This window comes from Bradysia coprophila (assembly GCF_014529535.1).
Source record: "Bradysia coprophila strain Holo2 chromosome X unlocalized genomic scaffold, BU_Bcop_v1 contig_35, whole genome shotgun sequence".
Taxonomy (NCBI): domain Eukaryota; kingdom Metazoa; phylum Arthropoda; class Insecta; order Diptera; family Sciaridae; genus Bradysia; species Bradysia coprophila.
The window spans coordinates 2,332,549-2,354,952 of record NW_023503325.1 but is presented as its reverse complement, the minus strand read 5'-3'; the positions used below and the strand labels follow the sequence as shown (position 1 = coordinate 2,354,952).

The following is a 22,404-nucleotide window of genomic DNA, read 5'->3' as shown; positions in this document are numbered from 1 at the left end:
ATTAAGATAAGACAATTTTCTTTCTCGTCACTTCACTGGGTATAATAAATCGCTAAGAAAGTGAGGTCGACGTGAAAGTTGTATGTTTGTCTTGGGGGTTCTATTTTCGGATTTTATTTTAAATATTTTATTTTTTTTGCTGCTTTTCTCAGCGTAATAAAATTCTTAAGTTATATAGAAGTCAGTCATTTAAATTTTTTGAAAAATACAACAAAAAAAAACCAAACAATTTCGTTCATCCATTAATCTTTCTCAAATTAAAAATAAATTAATTTTACCGAACAAGTTGACAACTACTGAAAATAAATTATTAATCTTCAGAGTATAGTCTCGAATGTCAACAGCCAAATCCAATCTTTCATCTGTTTAACATTTAAACTAACTTAATATCATATATACAATCATATCGCAACTGTGTAGTGTAAGCACAGCATCTATCGCATCCAATATTATATTATGTGTACCCAGATATAATACGGTTCTTGTTGCTTTATTAGATGGTGCTGACAGAATATAGGACAGTAGTCATTAATTTGCTATTCCCTCTGTCATCGGTGATAAAATCAAGGTGGAATTTTATCTTCTTTTTTTTTCCTTTGTCTTTGCTATTGAGGTTAAAGATGTTACTGGTACATTGACGTTAGCAGCATATTGAATATATCTTTGAATTTTGTATTGGATTGTTGACCAATTATGAACAACAGAAGATATATAATGCATACCGTCTTTCCGCTTCAAGAGGGAGTTTTAATGCATTTAGGCTTCTCCAAGCGTCACACATTTTTAAATAGTTTTCTGTTCACAATTTTTCATACTTTATCAAAGAGCAGAGCACTTTATGGTAGTTTTGGAATGGTGGTAGTGTAGTACAGGAAGAGCAGAAATTTAAATTTCAAATGTCCCATAATCCCATTTGATGACTTTATGGATACAAAGCAGACCTCTTAGATGAGGAAGGGTAACACAAGTTCTTTACTTACGAAAGTATAGATATTGATAAAGGGTAACGCTCAAAGCTCCGATACGCAAAAATGTCTCTTTATATTTAAAAAAAAAATTGCGTCATTCTTGTTGCACCATGATTGTAACAACACACATTCCCGGACTGGCCATACTGTGAATTCGAGCGATCATCGAAGGTTTTTTGTATTTTGTTTTTTGAGCATTTTACAAATGGGTTGTATAAAGCAACTTTTCTGCTCAAGTTCGGCCCTGGGCTTCAATTCTCATGTCGTTCGTAACTTTAAGAATTCATAACTTGACAGCCCATTTGATACACGCAACTGTCAAGTTAAGAATATGGCGAGTTATAACAAATACAAGTGAGCTACGAAAATACGCCCCAAGTGCAAACGACAAGGGACTTATCAAATGTTTTTTTGTGATACTGCACATTGTACGCCAACACAACATTGCAGTGGTTATTATCCGGAATATTTTTGGAAAAATGTAGGAAATTTCGTGAAAGTATGGGAAGACTCCGGAAAATTTATTCCCAAAAATAGTCCCTGTTTTAAACATTAATGACATCAGTAATTAAATCATTGTTCGGTTTATCTTTGATTATTGAAAACCTCATTTCCAAATAATAATCACCGTTCAAAAATTACGTAACGCAAATACTTGCACTGACATTTTTAATAATCATAAAAAAATTTTGTGAACTCAATACAAGCGGAACGTAACATAAAGAATTTAGTCATTCGTTGTCTAAAAAAATCAAAGAATTTTCCAGCAAACATATATGCAGCACATGTTTGCGGAAGACGTTCTTTGATATTCGACAAAGAATGACTAAATTCTGAGCGATTTTCAAGCTTTTGAACTCTCTGCGAACGAGACAGGTCTGGGAAAAGCTACGTCTCCACAAGATTACGAAACACAACAGAAATATTTCTAAAGACAGGTCGGTGAAGATGTGCATATTTTGAAATAATAGAGACAAAATCAAAGGCTTTTAACGTTGTACGGCAGAATTATCCAAGTTATCGTGTTCACAAAGAAAATCCGTCACGAACACCATTTCATTTTTTTTTTTCGAGGGGTTGCTCACTCTCTTTCTAAGCGGTTAACATGATTAACCAATGGATCAGTGGTTAATCAGTGAATGACCTAAAACGTATTGAAACTGGAACCTCAATCACTGGGCATCACCATTTCGTCTTCTTGTTCTGGAAACATCTGATACACGAAAGCAGTGTACATCATTAAGGTCTCTCTTTAAAGTTGTGGTTATGGGTCAAGTTCTAATGAATTATTTCGCTCATTTTTACAAACGATATTGATGATGATTACGTAGGATTGGGTCTCGGTAGCTGCTGGTTCTTACTAGGTAAAACAATACATCTCTCAACTAACACTATAATATAATCAAGAGACTGTCGATTGTTCACACTACTAACTAGTCCCTACAACTTGTACCCAATGCTACACAGACCTATACCATGGGCAAATGGACAGTACTTGTGTCTCTCTTCTTCTTACAAACAAATGTGTCTTTGACGTATTTGTTTTGTTCCGAAATTTCATGATCAACCACTGATTAACCAGTGATTTTGATTTTTCGACCATTTTTTCATTTCAATTTAAATTTAAAATCAAAGCGGACATTTTGAGCTACTTCTTTACACTATTTGCACAATTATTATTCGAAAAATGAGTTTTATTTACGAAAACCAATCCTCAAGCAATCATTCTTCAGAAAACGTTCCGTCAGAACGCTCTACTTTAATTCAATTTTGCTCAAGTTTCATCACCAACTCCTCTGTGTGCATCAATTTTAAATTTCGTGTTCGTCCTGATGAGTTCGCACAGCTCTCCTAATAGTAAAGTTCGTGATGACGGTAAAACAGGACACAGAAAACATTCTAATTATAGATTACACAAACATCTTATGCGCTATTGCACTACGAAAATTGCAAAAATAATCCGTGTTCTCTTTGTTCTACACAAAAGTTTTAACATCCACTTGAAAGCTCACATGTCCATAACAGTAGTATCGTTCATCCAACAACTAATTATTATTTTTAAGTAGTTAATCAAACATAGCAATAACAACGCCGGAAGAGAGCTTTTTAATGTAGAATGTAACTTGCAGCTACATTCACTATAGTCACAACACTATTGCCAATATAGCGTGGGGCTAATATACATTTATGCATAGACATTTTACATGCACAGCATGTACAGCACTACAGTATATATGTTATAATTGCCTATATCCATTTTATGAATGAACTGGTGCACGAAACTACAATTCACTTGTGTATGAATAGCGCTAATTTAATTTAAACTTCGTATCGGAGTTTAAAAATTCCATACCAAACTTGGATATGAGAGTCGGGTACATGTTATAATATTAAATTTTGTAACGAGAAAACAGCCAATTATATATTATGGCATGATATCAGTTCGATATAAAACACTAGTAGGTAGTGAAAACTGATGACCAGATTAATTTAAGCATGCTCATCGTAAACAAGGCTTTTATTTTGAGTAGTTGTTATTATATGAACACAATAATTGATAACACTGTTTCAACTCGAGTATAAAATTGGCCACATTAGCTTTCAATGGGCAATATCAACGAAACGAAACAATTTCATTTTATAAATTACCCTCCATTTATCGATGATCAGACTCCTGTGTTTGCAGACAGACGAAAATTCGATGTGAAAAGAAAATCGTGAATAGAAACCGATTGTTACAGATTGAACTGGTCGTGCCGAACATCTTGAAATATTACTAATGGTGCGTCCATTCAGACGCAGCCTACGTTTTTTTTAAAAGTAGGACATCCTTTCAATGATTGTGATTGGAAAACCTTATGTGCTTTGAATCTTCGATTCTAACAATCTAAAATCAATAACATTGCAAAGTGAATTGCATCGGCATTACAAGAAAAAAAATTGAATTGCCGAGGTAAATAAACACACGAAAACGACTTTTCAACTTTTATCCCGAGTTATGTAATGGCTTTCAAACGCTTCCGAAACCTACACCAATTTTTTTGTTTTCGCTAGGTGTGTAACGTAATAGGCTATTTTCGATCGTAGAGACAACAAAAGCATGCAATAGTATTTTTCATGCCTTGGGCATAAATTACGGAATTTTTCTCGTAATTCAAGCCCTCAGCATGAAAAGTTGTACACGCTTCTGTTGTGGATGGCTGATTTTAGGCACTCGCATGACGCCCTCTCTTCGCTCGAGAAACCCGCGATTTTTCTTAAAATCTACCGTCAATGGGAGATACTTAAATACCTATTACATGACTAGGGATAAAAAGATGAAAAGTAGAGTATTCATGTGAATTTGGTTGTTCCGAGGCGAAGCCGAGGTCAATAAACGCACAAAAACGAGACTTTTAACTTTTATCCCGAGATATGTAATTTTACATGCTGAGGGCGTCGAAAGACGTACTTCAAACATGAGAAGTACGGTTTTCGACGCATGTAGCATGTAATAGTACATGCTGAAGCCCTCGGATACTTTTACTCATCTGGATACGAGATATCAAATTATTTCACGTGTAAAGTATAACGTTTTACTTTACGAGCGGGGAAAAGGTTTTCACTAGTGAGGGAATACCCACTTTACCTCACTAGTAAAGTAAAATATTATATTTTGTAAAAAAAAAGGTCAAGGGCTTTTCGTCCAACTCTGGCACAATAAAGACCTTTTAGCAAAAAAAAAAAAGAATAATTCCAGAGTATGACATCAACCGTTGTACAAGAAGCAACAAATATCTAAATCCTGATTTAAAAAAAGTTGACAACTGATATAGAAGGCAGCTCCGCAGCTGTAAAGTTTTCCCACGTGATTTGCCAAGCAGGATCTATTTCATAGATTTTTTTTTAGATTTTTCTAAAACAAATTAGATTCTGCAATTTCTAGGTCTTTTTTTTAATTCTAAAAACTGTAGAGATAGCTTGAAATTGTAGAAAATTCTAGAAAATGTTTTCTTGAAAATATACCCTTCCGTTTAAATTCCGGACTATCGTTTTGTGATCGACTCATAGACCTTTTGAAATTAGAGTTCTAGCAATAGTAATAATAGCTAGGGTTCATTCACAAGTACGGCCGCTCACTACATTTATTTTAAGATCTACAATTCGTCATTTTTTTTTGCGAGTGCACTTTGTGAATGATCCCTCTTAACAGTGTGATTTGTACATAGACCCAATGACTAGGGTGGCATTTTATATATGCTTATACTAATGAAGTCGTGTGTAAATAATAGAATGAGAGCACGTCCTGTAGTTCCAATTTTCGCTTAGTAAAGACGCATTCACCTAGCTTCAATAAAAAAAGTGTAACACAAAAAAATGTGCTACCCATGTCGTTATTGCATTGAATGTTCATTAACAATCTCTCAATTAACTAATTCACATATTCAAGCATATCTCCTAAACTAATGAGTGGTCGATTTTTTATGTTCTCCGATATAATTTTGTCCATTTTGGAAACCACACAAGAGAAAAATGTACATTTCTATTCTTTAATTACCGAAAGTTTTCATCGTATTTCTCATGGACAATAAAAACGAAATCTTCAGAAGCAATGAGTAAATAAAAAAAAAAATCAATACAAAGACCGCAGCTGACGAGATAAATTAAATCAACAATAGCCAACCTAATCGCTAAACTATGTTACTTCTACTCCCGTCTGTCGTATATATACAGATTTTTATACATAAAAATAAAAGACGATAAAAATTACGGGTGGCCAAAAGCTATCCATCGACTTCGACATTCCTATTATGAGGTAGAGGAATTTCTGAAGAGGAAAAAAAAACAACAACTCAAAAATGAGACACACCACAGATTTTTTTTTTCATTCTTCTTCTTCTTCTCTCGAAATTTTTCATTCAAAATTTATTTTTATTGAATAAAGAGTTGCCCTAAAATAAGGTGAATTAAGGTATATATAGCTTGTATATCGGATAGCATACTCGTTGTTATAATGTCGACATCAAAAGATCAATTGCCGACAAAAGGCTAATGGTAGGACTATAAGGAAGCAAACCAAATGGATTATGTCTGTTATAACTCTCTTGTACGGCAAGCAGCGTTGTTGAATGTGGAAATAAATTAAGTTTTATTAATTGATGCACAATTTCTGAGGTTCGGTTCGGTTGATTAGGTTAGTAAAGAATAGTTTCGAATATTTTTCTGTTCGTCTATTTCCAAGAATGGAAGCAAAGTGTATACGCACGCACAGGTGCATTTAAGTATTGTGTGAGAATAGTTGGTGTGGAGATAGAATACTTCCATGTGACACGATTTTTTTTTATTGATTCAATATCCAAATCTTTTATTTAAATTGTATGTCTGGTTATTTCTTACATTAGACACCTTGCTTTTCATCTGCTCTGCACAGGGTGACTGTCGATAGTTCCAAAACTCATATTTCAACTACGATGCAACAGGTTCTACTCTTCGTGAATGAACAGTTTTAATGCATAAAAGCCCTTCAGTGTTTTAAATGAAAATGCTCACACGTCACATTAGCGAATTGTAGGAAAAATGAAATTCATTCATATAACTTTGCTTTATATTGATAGTTTGATACTTTGATAGTTTAAAACAAAAAAACATCGCCAGACTATTCAGAATGGAGCTAAATGAACAAAATTTCAACTAATGTCCCTATTCTGGAAATAAGCTCTTATTATATTACATTCTCATTTTCTGAAGAAAATAGTATTCTCTGGTTTAAACCACTTTTATAGTGGTACTTTGTCAAAGGCTACTGAATTCAATAGAAAGGATCAAACCAAACCGCGTCCTTACACAATTTGTATAATTCAATATGATCGAACAATTTGTATGAGGATAAAATCCTTAGGACTGATATTTCAAAGTTATACATGAATGCCTCTTCTTCTTCTTTGCTCTATAAACATTCTGTATTTGAATTTTGATTTACACCTGAAACTAGTGGCAATTGAACATCAATATGACTCTGATTTCTTGCTCCGATTGCATGGTACAACACATTGATATAAATGGATACGTCTCAATACTCAACTAATGATTTTGTGAGAACTATAAGGTAATATGCTTGTTACAGGTCTGTTGCAACTTTGTGATGACTTTTATTCACCTAATTCAGCACAACGTAAACAACCTAGAATACTCAAATTATATCGATCAAATTTTACTTTTCTGTGTAATAGGACCGCGTTGGAACGTACTTCAGCAATCGAACAACTACTTTAGATCAGACGTTAAAATCCGTAAAATTAGCTCGCGTCAAATCAATTTTCTCATCATTGGAAAACTGGGTGCCACTCTATTCGATGGAGTCTAATACTATACATTTTCGGATACATTTTGTTATGCTACAGTTGGAATTGATACAAGTACTAAATTGTTAAGTATATTAAGCAAGCGGAGCGAGCGATTTTTTTTAGAATTCTGAAATTTTATTGAAAACTTGCTTTGGATTACTAGAAAATGACCAAATACATTAAGTAAAGTCATAAACGCTAACGAATCGATTTCCCTGATTTCCCTGATCCCAGTGTAGAATCACCAATATCAAATCGCCAAAAAAAGAAATTGCCAAGAAAAATCGACAAAGTGTGAAGAAAAGCCAGAAAAGAGAAGAAACGCTAAGAAATGTGAAAAACTCGTTTCTAGCGTTTCTTGACACTTTGGCGATTTTTTCTTATGATGTAACAAATAAATAAAAAATGGTCAATCGAGGAAAGGAACCACCAAAGTGTAAAGAAACGCAAAAAAATTGTCGCGAAGTGAAAAAATACCAAAATGATTTTTTTATATCTTCACGTTTCTTCACACTTTAGCGAATTTTATGCATTTACGAAACGTAAGCGTTTAGTGTGATCCTAGCAATTTTGTCCTTCTACGAAATGTAATGTAAAGGCACATCGTGAGATCACAGTAATTTTATCTTTTTACAAAATGTAACATAAAGGCGTCTAGTAAGATCCTAGCCATTTTATCCTTTTACGAAATAACGTTTCCTACGTGAAGATGTTTCTTTAAACAGATAGATATTTTTCGATGAGTTTTATCATCTTTTGTTGATTTGCTAAATCACCAGAAAAACACGATGAAACGACAAAGTGAGAAGAAACGCCAAGAATGAAAAATTGGTCCTTTTTTGGTGTTTCTTCACAATCTGTCGATTTTTCTTGGCGTTTCTTCACGCATTGCCGATTTTTCTTGTAATTTAACAAATTAACAAAAAAACGCTGAAACGCCAAGAAAAATCTCCTTTGGCGATTCTTCTTGACTGTTTTTTTTTTTTTAGTTTAGTCAAATTTGGGCATAGCGAAATCATAATCACGTGAAAATCGACCAACCGAATTTTGCCTAGTTGCCATTTATGGCCAATCCAGGCCTGTTAATAGCTTAGTCCAATCTCTAACGTGACTTTTATCAAGGTGTTGAAATTGCCAAGTAGCCTTTGGAATTTTCATGTAAATTAAAGCGTAGTCAGTCAAAATGTAGAAGAATACAAAGAAATAAGGTATGAATTTGACAAAGGGAGCTGAGAGTTTGCTTGCTGGAAAGAGTATTGGTTATGTTCATCTCTGTGGATGAATCCGTTGTGGTTCGTGTTGTCAAAGTTCGGGATTTCAGTTATTTGGACCAGACCTATGATCAAAAGGCCTAGTTTATACCGACATAAAAAACTAAATATCTGAGCAAAATTCTGAGTAGGTCCCTTATTTAAAATGTGTTCCGCCGCCTTTATGGTGCTTTGGCGAATTGCAAAGAATTGCTATTAAAAGACATTGTCCGAATGGCCTCTTTATAATACTTTGATTAATCGCTGAATGTCTACACGATGAACAAGAGTGCTATATTTAAATAAATATCTCCTAAAATTTATTGAAACATCACTTTACATTAGTCACAAAAGTCGAAATTAACCTGTCTAAATGTTGCAAATCAAAAATAAAGACGATATCGTTTGATGCATTGATGTATAATATATCCCCTATATCCCTCACCATGCATATAATATGGAAAATATCCATCATGTATGCATAAAATGTTGATTGTAATATACCTGCTATTACGGTTGTTGTCGTAACAAATCAACTCACCTGTTCAAATTTATGGTTATAATAACAAAGACGAGGAAAAAAATACAATGTATTAGTTTTCAACAAGAAATTATGCAGAAATCATTCATCCAAAATGAAATTGAAAAAAGGAACCGAAACGAAACCCTTTTGGGCCAATAAATACCATATATTTACATAGCCTGTCACCGCATGTTAAACTATATATTTCTCTTCTTCTCGGTGGTTTCTTTTTTTATTTTTATTTCTTCCTTCAGCGAAAACACACACGTTATCAAACCCATAATGGATTTGACATAACATACACTTGTGTGTCGGGGCAGAATTATTTCAAAAAAAAAAAAAAAAAATCGAACGCAAAATTTAAACAGATATACTAACCATAGGAGGTTGATAAGGTTGTCCATTGAATAAATAAAGCAATAATCTCAAAATGTCAAAGAATTTACCATTTTACTTTGAATTTTTAGTTAATAAGTCGTCGTATAATATAACCATCCGCTCCACATCCACACACAAAATATATATATATTAATCTCCATCCATCCCCATGGTTAGCGCTGGCACGGTGTATATGTCGTTTCATCATTTACAGAAATTGACAAGGTGTGAAATTCATACTATATATGATATAACTTACGGAGGTTACCAATAAGCAATAACTTATTCCGACAAGCACACATAATACATGTAATTGAGTCGGTGTAATATACTGTGGTGTGTTACACCGATGTTATCGGTTGGTCGACTTTGGAAGAATTCATAAAATATTCATAAAAGAAAATAAATGCAAAAGTTATAAAAATTTCAGGCGAATTGAATATACACTAGGCCTGTTCAAATTTGAAAAATTATTTTAGATTGTATCGGCATGCTATCAGAGAGTTAAAATGGTTCAAAAAAAGAGACCCTAACGTTTTTTTATAATTTTTTAAAGCGTTTTTGATCTGGGGAGGTTCGTTTGAAGGAAAATTCTGAGTTTGGCTGGTTTTTAGACAGTTTTCGACACTAAACTCAACCAAAACATCACTTATAAACGTGGTAACTTATTTGTTGTCAAAGGAAATGCAAAATAAGAGTCTCGTTTTAAATATGAGCGAATTTGGTCAAGTGGTGTGAGAGAACCAGCTTGAGAAGCTCTTGCAATCGGTGTCAGCGTGAAAGGGTAATCTCGTTTTTGAGTGTTACGAACCTCATCAACATCAGTGATATGGGCGTCAAAAGATGCGTATTGAAACACACTTTCAGGGAAAAAAAAGTTTTTGAAAATCGGTCACGTGGTTCAGTTGTGATAGTCGAAAGAGTGAGTCTAAATTGGCGAACTCGCATGCACAGCGATGGTTAATTTTCATCAAGTAACTTATGTGATTCGTAGCTTATATGAACATGATTATTTTTCCAGTGTTAAATGCGAGTCTGACCCATAAAATTGGCTTCATAAGTCAATTGGTAAGTGACTGAAAAGCGTTCTGTTTGAGCGTGCTCAGGACCGGTTCCACGATTTTACTAAAATCCATTATGCAACAATTACTACTTTCTCAACGAACTTTCATAGTTCGTACTTCATACTTTCGTAGTCAAAAGTGTTAGAATGTCAAAATCAAAGCAGTCGCAGTAGTAATTCTAGTAAGCCGGCGCCATAGTTGTGAATTACATTTTGATTTTTGATCTTTTTTTTTTTAATATTTACTATGTCGAATAAACCGGGAACAAGTAAACGGATTTCAGATCCAAGTTCCAAGAGAGCTCGAAAGCGATCGAAAAGTGAAGTGCCGACCGAAATTTCGAGTTCTAGTCTGTCTGAAAGTGGAAGCAATACTTTGGCAGGAAGTGAAAGTTCGACGGGCTGTTCAATTTCGACTCAAGATTCCTCCATTTTCGCAACTCCGGCGAGTACGTCTCAGGCGGATTCTTCTGGATTGTCAACTACTATTGTCTCCACTCCTGCGACTGCTTTGATTTTGACATTCTAACACTTTTGACTACGAAAGTATGAAGTACGAACTATGAAAGTTCGTTGAGAAAGTAGTAATTGTTGCATAATGGATTTTAGTAAAATCGTGGAACCGGTCCTGAGCACGCTCAAACAGAACGCTTTTCGGTCACTTACCAATTGACTTATGAAGCCAATTTTATGGGTCAGACTCGCATTTAACACTGGAAAAATACTCATGTTCATATAAGCTACGAATCACATAAGTTACTTGATGAAAATTAACCATCGCTGTGCATGCGAGTTCGCCAATTGAGACTCACTCTTTCGACTATCACAACTGAACCACGTGACCGATTTTCAAAAACTTTTTTTTCCCTGAAAGTGTGTTTCAATACACATCTTTTGACGCCCATATCACTGATGTTGATGAGGTTCGTAACACTCAAAAACGAGATTACCCTTTCACGCTGACACCGATTGCAAGAGCTTCTCAAGCTGGTTCTCTCACACCACTTGACCAAATTCGCTCATATTTAAAACGAGACTCTTATTTTGCATTTCCTTTGACAACAAATAAGTTACCACGTTTATAAGTGATGTTTTGGTTGAGTTTAGTGTCGAAAACTGTCTAAAAACCAGCCAAACTCAGAATTTTCCTTCAAACGAACCTCCCCAGATCAAAAACGCTTTAAAAAATTATAAAAAAACGTAAGGGTCTCTTTTTTTGAACCATTTTAACTCTCTGATAGCATGCCGATACAATCTAAAATAATTTTTCAAATTTGAACAGGCCTAATATACACACACTCGCCACAGTGTCGTTATGTAATTCATTCTGGGATTATGTTTCAATCACAACTCATAAAATGATTACTGGTCATTGTTGGTTTTAAATATTCGATACTGTGTACGGTGCATTAAGTTGTGTGGCAGACGCGATCGTTACTGACAGCACAGAGTATAATGTCAGTCTGAGCAAATTTTCGGGTGTGGTCGACCGGGACCTTTTCATTCGGAAGGATAGCATTCTAAAGAATTTCACAAAGACTAGCAAATCGTTTTAGTTTCGCACAACAGGCCCACTAGAGGCTTAGGTGCTAGGGTAACTACCCTAACAACTTACACTAAATCGTTTTAGTCAAGAGACGCTAATATCGATTTTTTTCTTCTAAGAAAATGTGTGGTTGGATCTTTTCCGGGGTCATACTCGATTTCGGCCTGTAAATTTAATACATTTAAGTACAATCGATGTCGATTCAAAAAAAACGAGAATTGAATAGGTTGTCTTTTCGAAGTGTTTCACGGTGAGCTTAAACATTTTTTATTTGACCTCTTGTGGACAAGAAACGTTTTTAGTGGTTTTTGTAGAGGACAGTACCAAGAGCAAGAATAACATCACAAGAAAATATTTTGATGGGAAATTTTTTAGGTCGATTTTTCATTTTTTTGGGACCTGCGGGAAACTTCAAATACGGTCCCGTTGGTGATTTCTTCCCGCTAGATAGCATTGAATGCACTTTAGATTGTCTTGAAATAGTGTGAAAAATAAAGCCATTTCACACGTTAGGCACTATTTGAATGGTCGTCGATCAAATTGAAATTTAGATGGAATACATTCTGTACGGCTCCCCTACAAAATCCGGAGAACTAAAATCCGGAATTACAAAATCCAGACAAAAAAATCCGGAGGCTTCAAAATCCGGAAGCCTCAGAATCCGGAAACCTCAAAATCTAGATGCTTCAAAATACCGAATTACAAAATCCAGGTTAAATTTGGTGCAAAAGCACATGTGCCTGCACCGACTCGGTACAACAATCAGGATGGAAGGAAAAAGCTGTATGTAGAAGGTACAACTCTTTTCTTTAAATAATAGAATAAGTCCATAAAGTTATGACAATTATAACAGTTGTAATGGTTGTACCTAATTCATCATAAAAAATCTGTACTAAGCTAACTTCAGACACATCAAAAACACCCGGACAAAGTGTCATTGAACCTTCAAGGGGGTATTCTCCCCCTTGACCCCCCTCAGCGGGGGCTGCCGCCCCTCGACCCCGCTTTTTTATTTTTCTATTTATTTCAAGGCCTGCGGCGCTGATTTCATCCATTAACTACTAAACCAAACCTAGCAATTAAAGAATATATTTCAAGAATAACCAGAAGCAACTTTTTATATTTTCCGACTTGAAATTACAATATTCAATTGTCAATGCAACTGTGTCAATTACAGTTGGTAGCGTCCATATTTTATGCCTTTTCTGTATTTATTTTGCTTATCCCTTCTGTCAACTCTTGACAGCATTTCACGTTTTAGTACGTTTTCTTTTCCTGCAGCGAAAACCATATCTCAGCAAAAAAAAATCTATAATTTTTATCAAACAAATATCTAGAAATGACGGGTCCTACTCAGGTGGATGAGGATTTACAGTTTTGGACGCCATTTTTTAGAACTTTTTCGCAAAACTTCCGAGGTCGAAATAGCTCTCTCTTTGCTCAACAGTTATACTATCAGATCTCTACGTGAAGATGGAAGAGTGACAGTTCTGTAGAAGATTGTTGAATGGTATCCGTAAGCCTAGAGTATACACCGAATTAAATCCCTGTGTACATTGACAAATGTGATTCTAAAAAATTGCAATAATTGCAACAATAGGAACAAGGTCGTTGAAAATGTCAATCGTCATCCACAGAGAAACAACACAACCTCGCATTTACGTTTTAATGAATGAATGTTGCTGTGGTTATGTTTGCGTCTGTGGATGCTCTCGTTCGTTTTCGTCTTTTTAAAACTCTTTTTTTACTATACTATAGGATGGAACAAACCTATGGAAAGTGTGTATTATTTGCCTCCGACGACTTTTGAATTTTCACTGCCACTGTGCCAATTATGTGACACTGCAGTTTCAATACTATCACTAATAACAGTTTTCAGAATTTTGCAAAGTTCCAACATCTTCGCCAAGCTAACATCTTCGTCAAAGTTATCCGGAAAAAATCCGGACGAAATCCGTAAAGTTTAACATCGATCAGGATTTTGAAGCTTCCTGATTTTGAAGTTTCCAGATTATGAGGCTTCCGGATTTTGAGGCTTCCGGATTTTTTTGTCTGGATTTTGTAATTCCGGATTTTAACTCTCCGGATTTTGTACGATTACCATTCTGTACTTCCAAGTACAGACGCGAAGTATTTAAGTACAAAAGTAAGGGCCTTGCTGGTATCTTCTTTACGAATTAAATTTACCACTTAGGCTACCGCTCTCTCTTTACTCTCTCTCTCTCTCTCTATCTCACTGAAATTTCAAATTCAAGAAAAGTCTCGAAACTGAAAACGATTCCAAAAACTTTAAAAGAGTTCCAAAAATGTTAGAGCTTGTACATGATGTACGATCGAGTCTCATGATCTTTTGTTGCTTAGAGTCCCAATCGATGCATGCACGGGCTGGACCCTCTGTGAATAGCAGCATTTAAAAAATGAAGAATATCGTGAATGGTGTCAGACCCGTGGATGCATGTTTGGAATCTTTTGAAAACTTTGAAGATGGTAATTGATCGGAGACCGAATTTCGATTTGAGTTGTTAGTCTAAAGACCACACTAACAGCCTTTTACAGCCAATGACAAGTGTAGTCTGGACCACCGGCCTAACGTGACTGCCGAACCACAAAGTATGCAAATACTTTGTGAGAAAAGTTAGGTGCTTAATGGGTATCTAGCCTAAATGTAGGCACTATGCACACAATGTCTGATATGGGACTCGAACCCAGATCATTTTGGAGGAAGGCTAGTTCGTAACCACCAAGCCATTCCGTCCGTGTCGTTTCGTTTGTAATGGTCCAAATGGGATTACGTACGGTACGGTATGTTAGGGACAGTAAAGGATTGAAAACATATTTTAATTCCATGAGGATTTTCTTCTCTACAACAAGGGCAGGTAATTACAGGACTTATTTGGGTGTCAAGATTTCTTAAATAATTGGCTACCGATTCAATTTTGAAAAATCGGCTATCTGCTTAGAAAAGATTAGCATCCGTCACCTAATTCTCTGCTTATTCGCCAGATGCCAGTTCAATTCCGAGTTCCAGGTCAGGTTCAACAATTCTTATTCAACGAGACTAAGAGATTGAATAGACATGATGGGTTTGGTCCAATACAATTTTACATACAAAGAGCTTGACTGTCGGATGAATGAGTTGCATTAAAAATTTAAAATCGTTTTTCACAACCGCATGTTCTAGATCCAGTTGTATCATAAGTTTTGAACATCTGTAGTAATCGTAACTACTCAACCGGAGAGTGTTTGAAACCGCAAATATCAAAAGAGAAACCATTGGTTTTCCAGAAAATTATTAGAGATGTGAAATTCAAACGAGAAAGTTAACAGTATGAAAAATACAATAAATAAGCTCTCCCACAACGACTGTTATAGCAAATTATTTCTATCTTTTTTTTTTGTTCATTTAGGTCACTTAAACACTCTGGAGTTCTGACACAGAAAAAGAATGTCAACAATTTAATTAAAAAATTGTAAAAAAAACGAGAAGTACAGCTGGGCTATATCCAAAGCTGTTGTTGCGGGCCACATAATAATAAATTCCCTCAATTTATATTATATAACGAAAAAGTGTAACTTTATGGTCGTCGCTTCGTTTATTAAATTTTTGTTGTTGTGTGTTATACCGGTTAAGAGCATAAAAATGGAACATTATCCACATAGCAAATAAAATGGACGATTTTTTTTCTATACATATGAACAGTAAAAGCATAAACCATTTCACTATACTTACATATATACATACCTCTCTACCTTTAATAACTATACCCCGAGACCGACATAAATTTTCATAAAAATACAAATATTTTTGCTATACACCGCACATATTATAAAAACCAGCAAAAAAGAATTACATGTCGGGAAAAATTTATGAAATTATTATGCAAATTAAACCCTAAAAACATAAAAGTCCTAAATTCGAGAGATGAAAAAGGATTTTTTTTTAAAGCAAAAAAGAATCGATATCCCTTTCACATAAAATACAAAAATAAATTGAAATTACATTTATAATCCCTTTTATAACTATGATACTTGGTACTTGGTATATCAATAGATGAAGTTCCGAAATGTTGCTTAAAATTATATGCCGCCGTACACTGGAATAATTGTTCCCTTCATTTCTTTATGGCTACGCGTAGTTGTGCATAAGAATTTGTACCCTTTCCTTACTCAATTTTCGGGGAATGCTCAGCCATTTAGACAATTTGCCAGCAGTAAAAAATAGTTTTATTGCACTAAATCAATGCATTGACGAAACAGACGGGCTTGCTATCGTAAAATTTTGTTTCAAATGCAGTGATTTTGTTGAATTACCGCTCGTCATCTTGAATTTGAATTTTTAAGAATGAACAGAAAAACTCCTACAATCGCTAAACCGAACACAATCGCTAAAAACACATACAATTCCAAATGGGACCAGCTGGTGCAAAATAACGTATGCACACCAATTCGGTTTAGCGATTGTAAGATATATTCTCAATAACTGCAATGACAATAACAATTACTTACCTTATTTGGGATGTAACCATAAGAGATACATTGGCGCCTTCATACATTAATGAATCTAGCAAGAAACAGCGGTCGATTGCGGACAACGCAGAAAGATTTAAACACAATCATTATAAGCGTTTAAAAGAAAATTATTTGTTTACTCCTCTAGCTTTCGAGACTTTAGGCTGTATGGGACCTGAAACAAAGAAATTCATTGAGAAATTAGGAAAAATTATAAAGGCCACTTCAGGGGAACCGCGATCAATGGATTATTTATTGCAGAAAATTTCAATTGCGATACAAAGAGGCAACGCTGCGTGTATTTTGGGGACTTTGGGAACGGATAGAGTAGATGATTTTTATGTTTTGTAACCTTTGATTTTTGAAAAGATCGTTTTTTTACGGGCTGCGTCATTGTGAGCAGCCTTTTTTTCGCATATTTAAATAAACAAAATAAAAATATTACTTACCAATTAAATGTCAGTTTTTGGAAAACACATTATTAAGTGGTATCATGGAATCTGGCACACGCAAGTTTATTGCTGCAAATGCTTTTTAGCCATGTCATCGACTTAATGACTACTTTTACAAAATTTTGGCATCGAAAAATCGTGTGCGAGTTCACCTTTTGCGTAGTTGAAAAATGCGTTGTTTTAGCACCGTGTGCCAAATTACCCCGCGTCGAAGCACTTTTTTTGTTAAGTGGAAATCAAACGTTAAAATCGATTTTTTAGATCATGCTGCCCTCTACATTTTTCTACATTTGGCCAAAAACGTACCATCACGGCTTCACGGTTTAAAATCGATTTTAAGAATGTGTACTACACATTGTGTAGGCCAAAAATTGACATTTAAGTGGTAATAACATTTCAGAAATTAAGAGTCAGACAGAATGCTAACAATCGTCAGTGTCACACTTTAAGATCCAATATATGTTTCCTCATCACATAATTGGAGCTTTCAAACCAGTGTCTCTTTTAGGAATTTTAATTCTGGAAAAGTTCCAACAAAATTCTGTAATTTTTTCAGAATTTTTCTGAAATAAAATTCCCAAAAAAGCCCATATTCAAAGCCAGTGCATCTGGTTCGGTGATGAACGTTCGTAGCTCCAAAAGGTGAAACCGACTTGATTTGATCTCAATCTCTAGTTACTCTAGACTCGAGTTACTGATGGAAGGACATAGTATATCAATCGACAGAAATAGTACAACCAATAGTACCCCAATAGATGCGCCAATAGAAGTAAGTGTGACAAGTTTTGCTCGTGTAGTTTCCCGCTCGGACGTGCGTGCAAGAGCGGTATATAGAGCTTCCCGAGTGTAACAAACTTTCGAAAGGAAGTGGATTTCTAGTTCATCATCATTAGGAGCTGCAGATGCGAATAGCGTTGGAAGTTTTTGTGAAACTTCATTTCTGAGGTCTAGTGGTGAATAATGGAATACAATTCAACATTGTCCACCATCTTCTTAGTTCTGAAACTTCCGCATGTAAGGTAGTTTTCAGATTTTTTTTGATTCCTTTCAGGACTTTTGGGATTATTGAGGTGGTAGTTGCTTGGTTCCTATATACATCAATTGACTAAAAATACTGATGCAATAGTTATGTAGTGTTGCAGTAATGAAATAAGTGGTGTTATCACGAATGTTGGATTTGATGTGACGGGAAATGTGTTAGAATTCTTTTACTGATCTTCCTTTTTGTTTTGAATTATAATAAATTGAGTTGAATTTCCCTCATTGAGGGGTTTGAGTGATATAAATCTGTTATGGAATGAAGTTTTATACGAAAAAAAATAATGTTTAAAACAATGAAGGAACAGATTTGAAATTAATCGCTTCAAAATCGCTTTGATCAAATGAAGGAATAGATCTGATACTTTTGATATCCTTGCCGCCTGTAAAAGCTTTACGTTACCGCTACTTTCTTATACAATTATAATTGATGATTGTGATTTAATGAAGATCCGACTTCCACATCACAATAAAACGCTGATTACCTTGATTTAATTTTCACCTATCGTCAAAATAACGGAATGTAATTTTCAATTCTTACCATCATTTACGACTCAAAGTCATATATAATCCAAATCTTATAGAAGCAACGATACCCACAAGAGTAACGTAGCTATAAACACTTTTTATTGACTATTATAAGCTGCTTGTCTTCGCGTACAAAATATTTACATTATTTAATTAAAAATTAATTAAACATTCTTCGAATTGGTGGATAAAACGATTCGTGGACTCATTTATTTCGTTTTTGATTAATAAATACAAGCAGCAATAAATTAACATTTCTGTCTCTATCACTCTGTCCCTGCGTCTCGTTCTCTCCATCTTCGATGATATTCCGCATTTATTAGACTAGTGTTCAAAGTTGAGTTCGATAGACCACCCTGAAACAAAAGCTGTTAGAACTTTGGTGCAACAATATAAGATACGAAAATTTATATTCACAACACAATAAAAACAATTTATAGTCTCGCCAACTCGCACGTTTTAAAGTTTGAAATAGAGAAATTGAATTATTTATGATTGTAAAAGTCTTTAAAAATGTTTTATAAATTTGTGACGATTTTATTTTAACAAAATGTTCGAAATGTGTGTGTAATGCAGGGACTATTTTTGCGAGAACGCATTCCCAATTTTCAGAAATTTTTCCCAAATTATTCTAAATTTTCCCATTTCTCACATACTTATCCAACAAAAATAGAATCACAAAAATAGTCCCTGGTGTAAGGAAATGCTGAGCACATACAGTCAAAATTCGAAAATACTACAACTCGCTCCAAAAAAATGTTTGGATATTGTTTAACCGTTTGAAGTAGCATGTGATAATGTGAAAGTAAATGATTGATAAATGTTTTTTAAATCTTTACTGGTCCGCTGTTTCCTTGTACAAACACTATAACATTCAACTTAGATTTGAGCAGAGGAGAGGACCAACACTGTCACGCATAGTCCTGCGATTGCGGCGAAAGTGTTCGATAACCGTAATTTACACTAATTTACGTTCGCTGCTAAACCGTTGCCAGAAAAAAATCACTAGGAGGTAGACCCGGGCGCCGGCGCCAGCCGCGCCGATAGCCGCCGAAAAAAGAGCTGAAAACGATGTCGCCGCCGCCGAATAGTATAGATCGGCTAGCCGATCAGCGCCGCCGTCGATAACATTCGAAACACTACGCCGCCGCCGCCGCCCATTGTTTTGTTTATTACTTTTCGGCGCAATTTGCCAATGTTTCTATTTCATTTTCTAATCAAAACTATTTGTGAAATATTTCTCTAAAAAATATTTTTTTAAATGCTTTTGAAAGTTTTCAACGACTTTTTTGAGTTTTTGTACGTTTTTCAATTGTAAAACTTTTATTAAATATTGGAAAAATTATGAAAAATAGTTGCCAAATATAAGGTCCGTCAAATGATGTGGGATATTCTGACACAACTCAACGTTTTCTCTTGAGTTGAGTTGAGTTGAGATGTCTTTTGTTATCTCAACTCAAGTCAATGCAATTCTTTTGTAACCTTAACTCAACTCAACTCAATTGAGCCCAACTCAACTCAACAAATGAATTGAGATGAATTGAGTTGAGTTGAAATGAATTGAGTTTTGCTCTAGAGTATTGGGCAGTTAGAGAATTCGTTCGTACCCATTTAAACATAGCAAAAAATTTTGTGACAGATTACTACTACTTCTACAATATTTATTGAAACTATTGATGTCATTTACAACTTCATAGGCTTGTAGTTACAACATAAAAAGGATAATTTACGTTGGAGTCGATGATTTTGTAATTTTAACACATTTTGTAAAAGGAATAACGAGATTTGTACCTGCCAATTATACCTAACATTTTACCTTTCAAGTAGTTTAATCTCGAAACCGATTTTGTATCGGGCGAGTTTAACTTCGTGTGTTTGAGCAAAAAGTGCAAAGATTGCGCGTATCATTGAGTCCAAGCAAATTTTTCCTTTTACAAGTCGCAACGAAAAGGCGTTTTAAGCGATCATTTAAGTTATTTTATTCATCTACAATATAAACCATAAAGGACCTTTATTAAAGGTATTATATCACGCGTTGTAGAAGGATAAAGTTGCTAGTATCGCATAAAGTGCATCTACGTTTCATTTTGTAAAGGGTAAAAATATTTTCTGCCACAGTTCAGCCAAAAATAACCAGGTTAAATTTAAAACCATAAAATTAAAACACTTTTGCAACTGCCCAAAAATTCTACTCTTAAAGCGGTAAGACTTTGCCGAAGAAACCAACTCAACTCAATTCATCTCAACTCAAATCAATTACTTTCTTTTGTTACCTCAACACAACTCAACAAATGAATTGAGCTCAATTGAGCTCAACTCAACTCAATTCATCTCAAATCAAGAGAAAACGTTGAGTTGTGCCAAGATATCCCACATCGTCAAATGAATGTTAGGAGCTTCTTTCATTCATACACCACCCACTTGGATTCTTAAAACTCCATTTGGATGTGTTTCTGTATCCCATGTGTCAAATGAGAGAGTTAATACTTGGAAATTTTATATGCTATCCCTGCTTAAGGTTTTTAATTTCGCTTGCAAATTACTCGTAGCATATCCTTCTATCATTTTCAATAAAAATATCCCATGTTCACGATTTTATTTATAGATTGTGGAAATTGTTTTCGTCACTATCGCAAAAATCAGCGATGGCTCTGCTTTCGAGTCGGTCTTTTGAGATACGAAATTTAAAAATCAAAGTCATTTGTTAGGAAATTAAATTTTCGATCACATTGTCCATGAAAATATTGGTCGGTGAAGTGACAGAAGTGACCGACCTGCCGACAGCGTCAATCATTGACAGTCCTGTGAAATAGTGCTCAAATCCATAATCTATTTTGCCAATTTATCTTTAATTTGAGGATGACTTATTCGGTAGCACTATTTTAGTTTTGTGTAAAAGCAAAATAAAATGATCGAGTCTGGTTTTTGACAATTGAATTTTAATTAAAAAATGATAAACGTATGCGATTTTTAATTTGTACACCTTCCACAGTCCACAATGTTATTTAAGTTGTGGATCGTGGAATGTGTACAAATGTAAAAGCGCAACACTTTAGCAAAAGTTGTCAATCAAACCAAATATAAACGGCGGAAAAAGATTGTTTTATAGTACACTGTTGTATGCGAATAGATGAAGATTGGTTCATGTTGTTTGTGTAATAATATACAGATGGAAACACTGCTTAGGGGGTAAAAAATTTCAGTTTTAGTATGTTGCTCAGTCTGCATTGCTTGATGTTTTGTGCAAGGCAGAGAAATGATAAGTTAGTACGCCTGTGGCGAGATAGAAGGAACATTGGAATGACAGTTGGCTTCTATGGAAGAGAATGTGAGAGAGTTCCATACAAATTCTCTCACATTCTCTCCCATAGAAGCCAGCTGTCATTCCAATGTTCCTTCTATCTCGCCACAGGCGTACCAACTTATCATTTCTCTGGTGCAAGGTAGATTATATCAGTAGGGCTCAAAAATCGATTTGCCATTTTCTGCTAAAACAAACAGCGTAACCCCTGTATTTTCAAAATCTTCAATTTGAAATGAATGTTTGGCAATATGTAAAAAGCAAAAATCAAAACCACCTGAGCAGCGGTGGCCATCCGTGGACAATGCGAAAACAAATTCCTTCATCTATCTACAATTCCTGCATTAGGCTTATCTAGAAACATTAACACCAACCAAAATGTAGTTCTCTCTTCTCTTGTAAAGAAAACATTTTTAAATTAAATTTTAAGATCGAAACGAATTTTCCTTACACATCATTTTTTGTTGAGCGCCGGTTCTCAGCCGATAGCGCCGCCGCCGCCGATATATAATTTGACTTACGCCG

General features: G+C 34.9%; 1 long non-coding RNA gene across 1 annotated transcript; it reads left to right on the top strand.

The window, feature by feature from the left end:
• The first annotated feature begins 13,220 nt into the window (after positions 1-13,220).
• On the top strand, positions 13,221-22,008 carry LOC119069439. Its single transcript, XR_005086329.1, has 3 exons — positions 13,221-13,231; positions 20,276-20,279; positions 21,866-22,008. It is a non-coding gene; the product is annotated as an uncharacterized LOC119069439 (long non-coding RNA).
• The last annotated feature ends 396 nt before the right edge of the window (positions 22,009-22,404 follow it).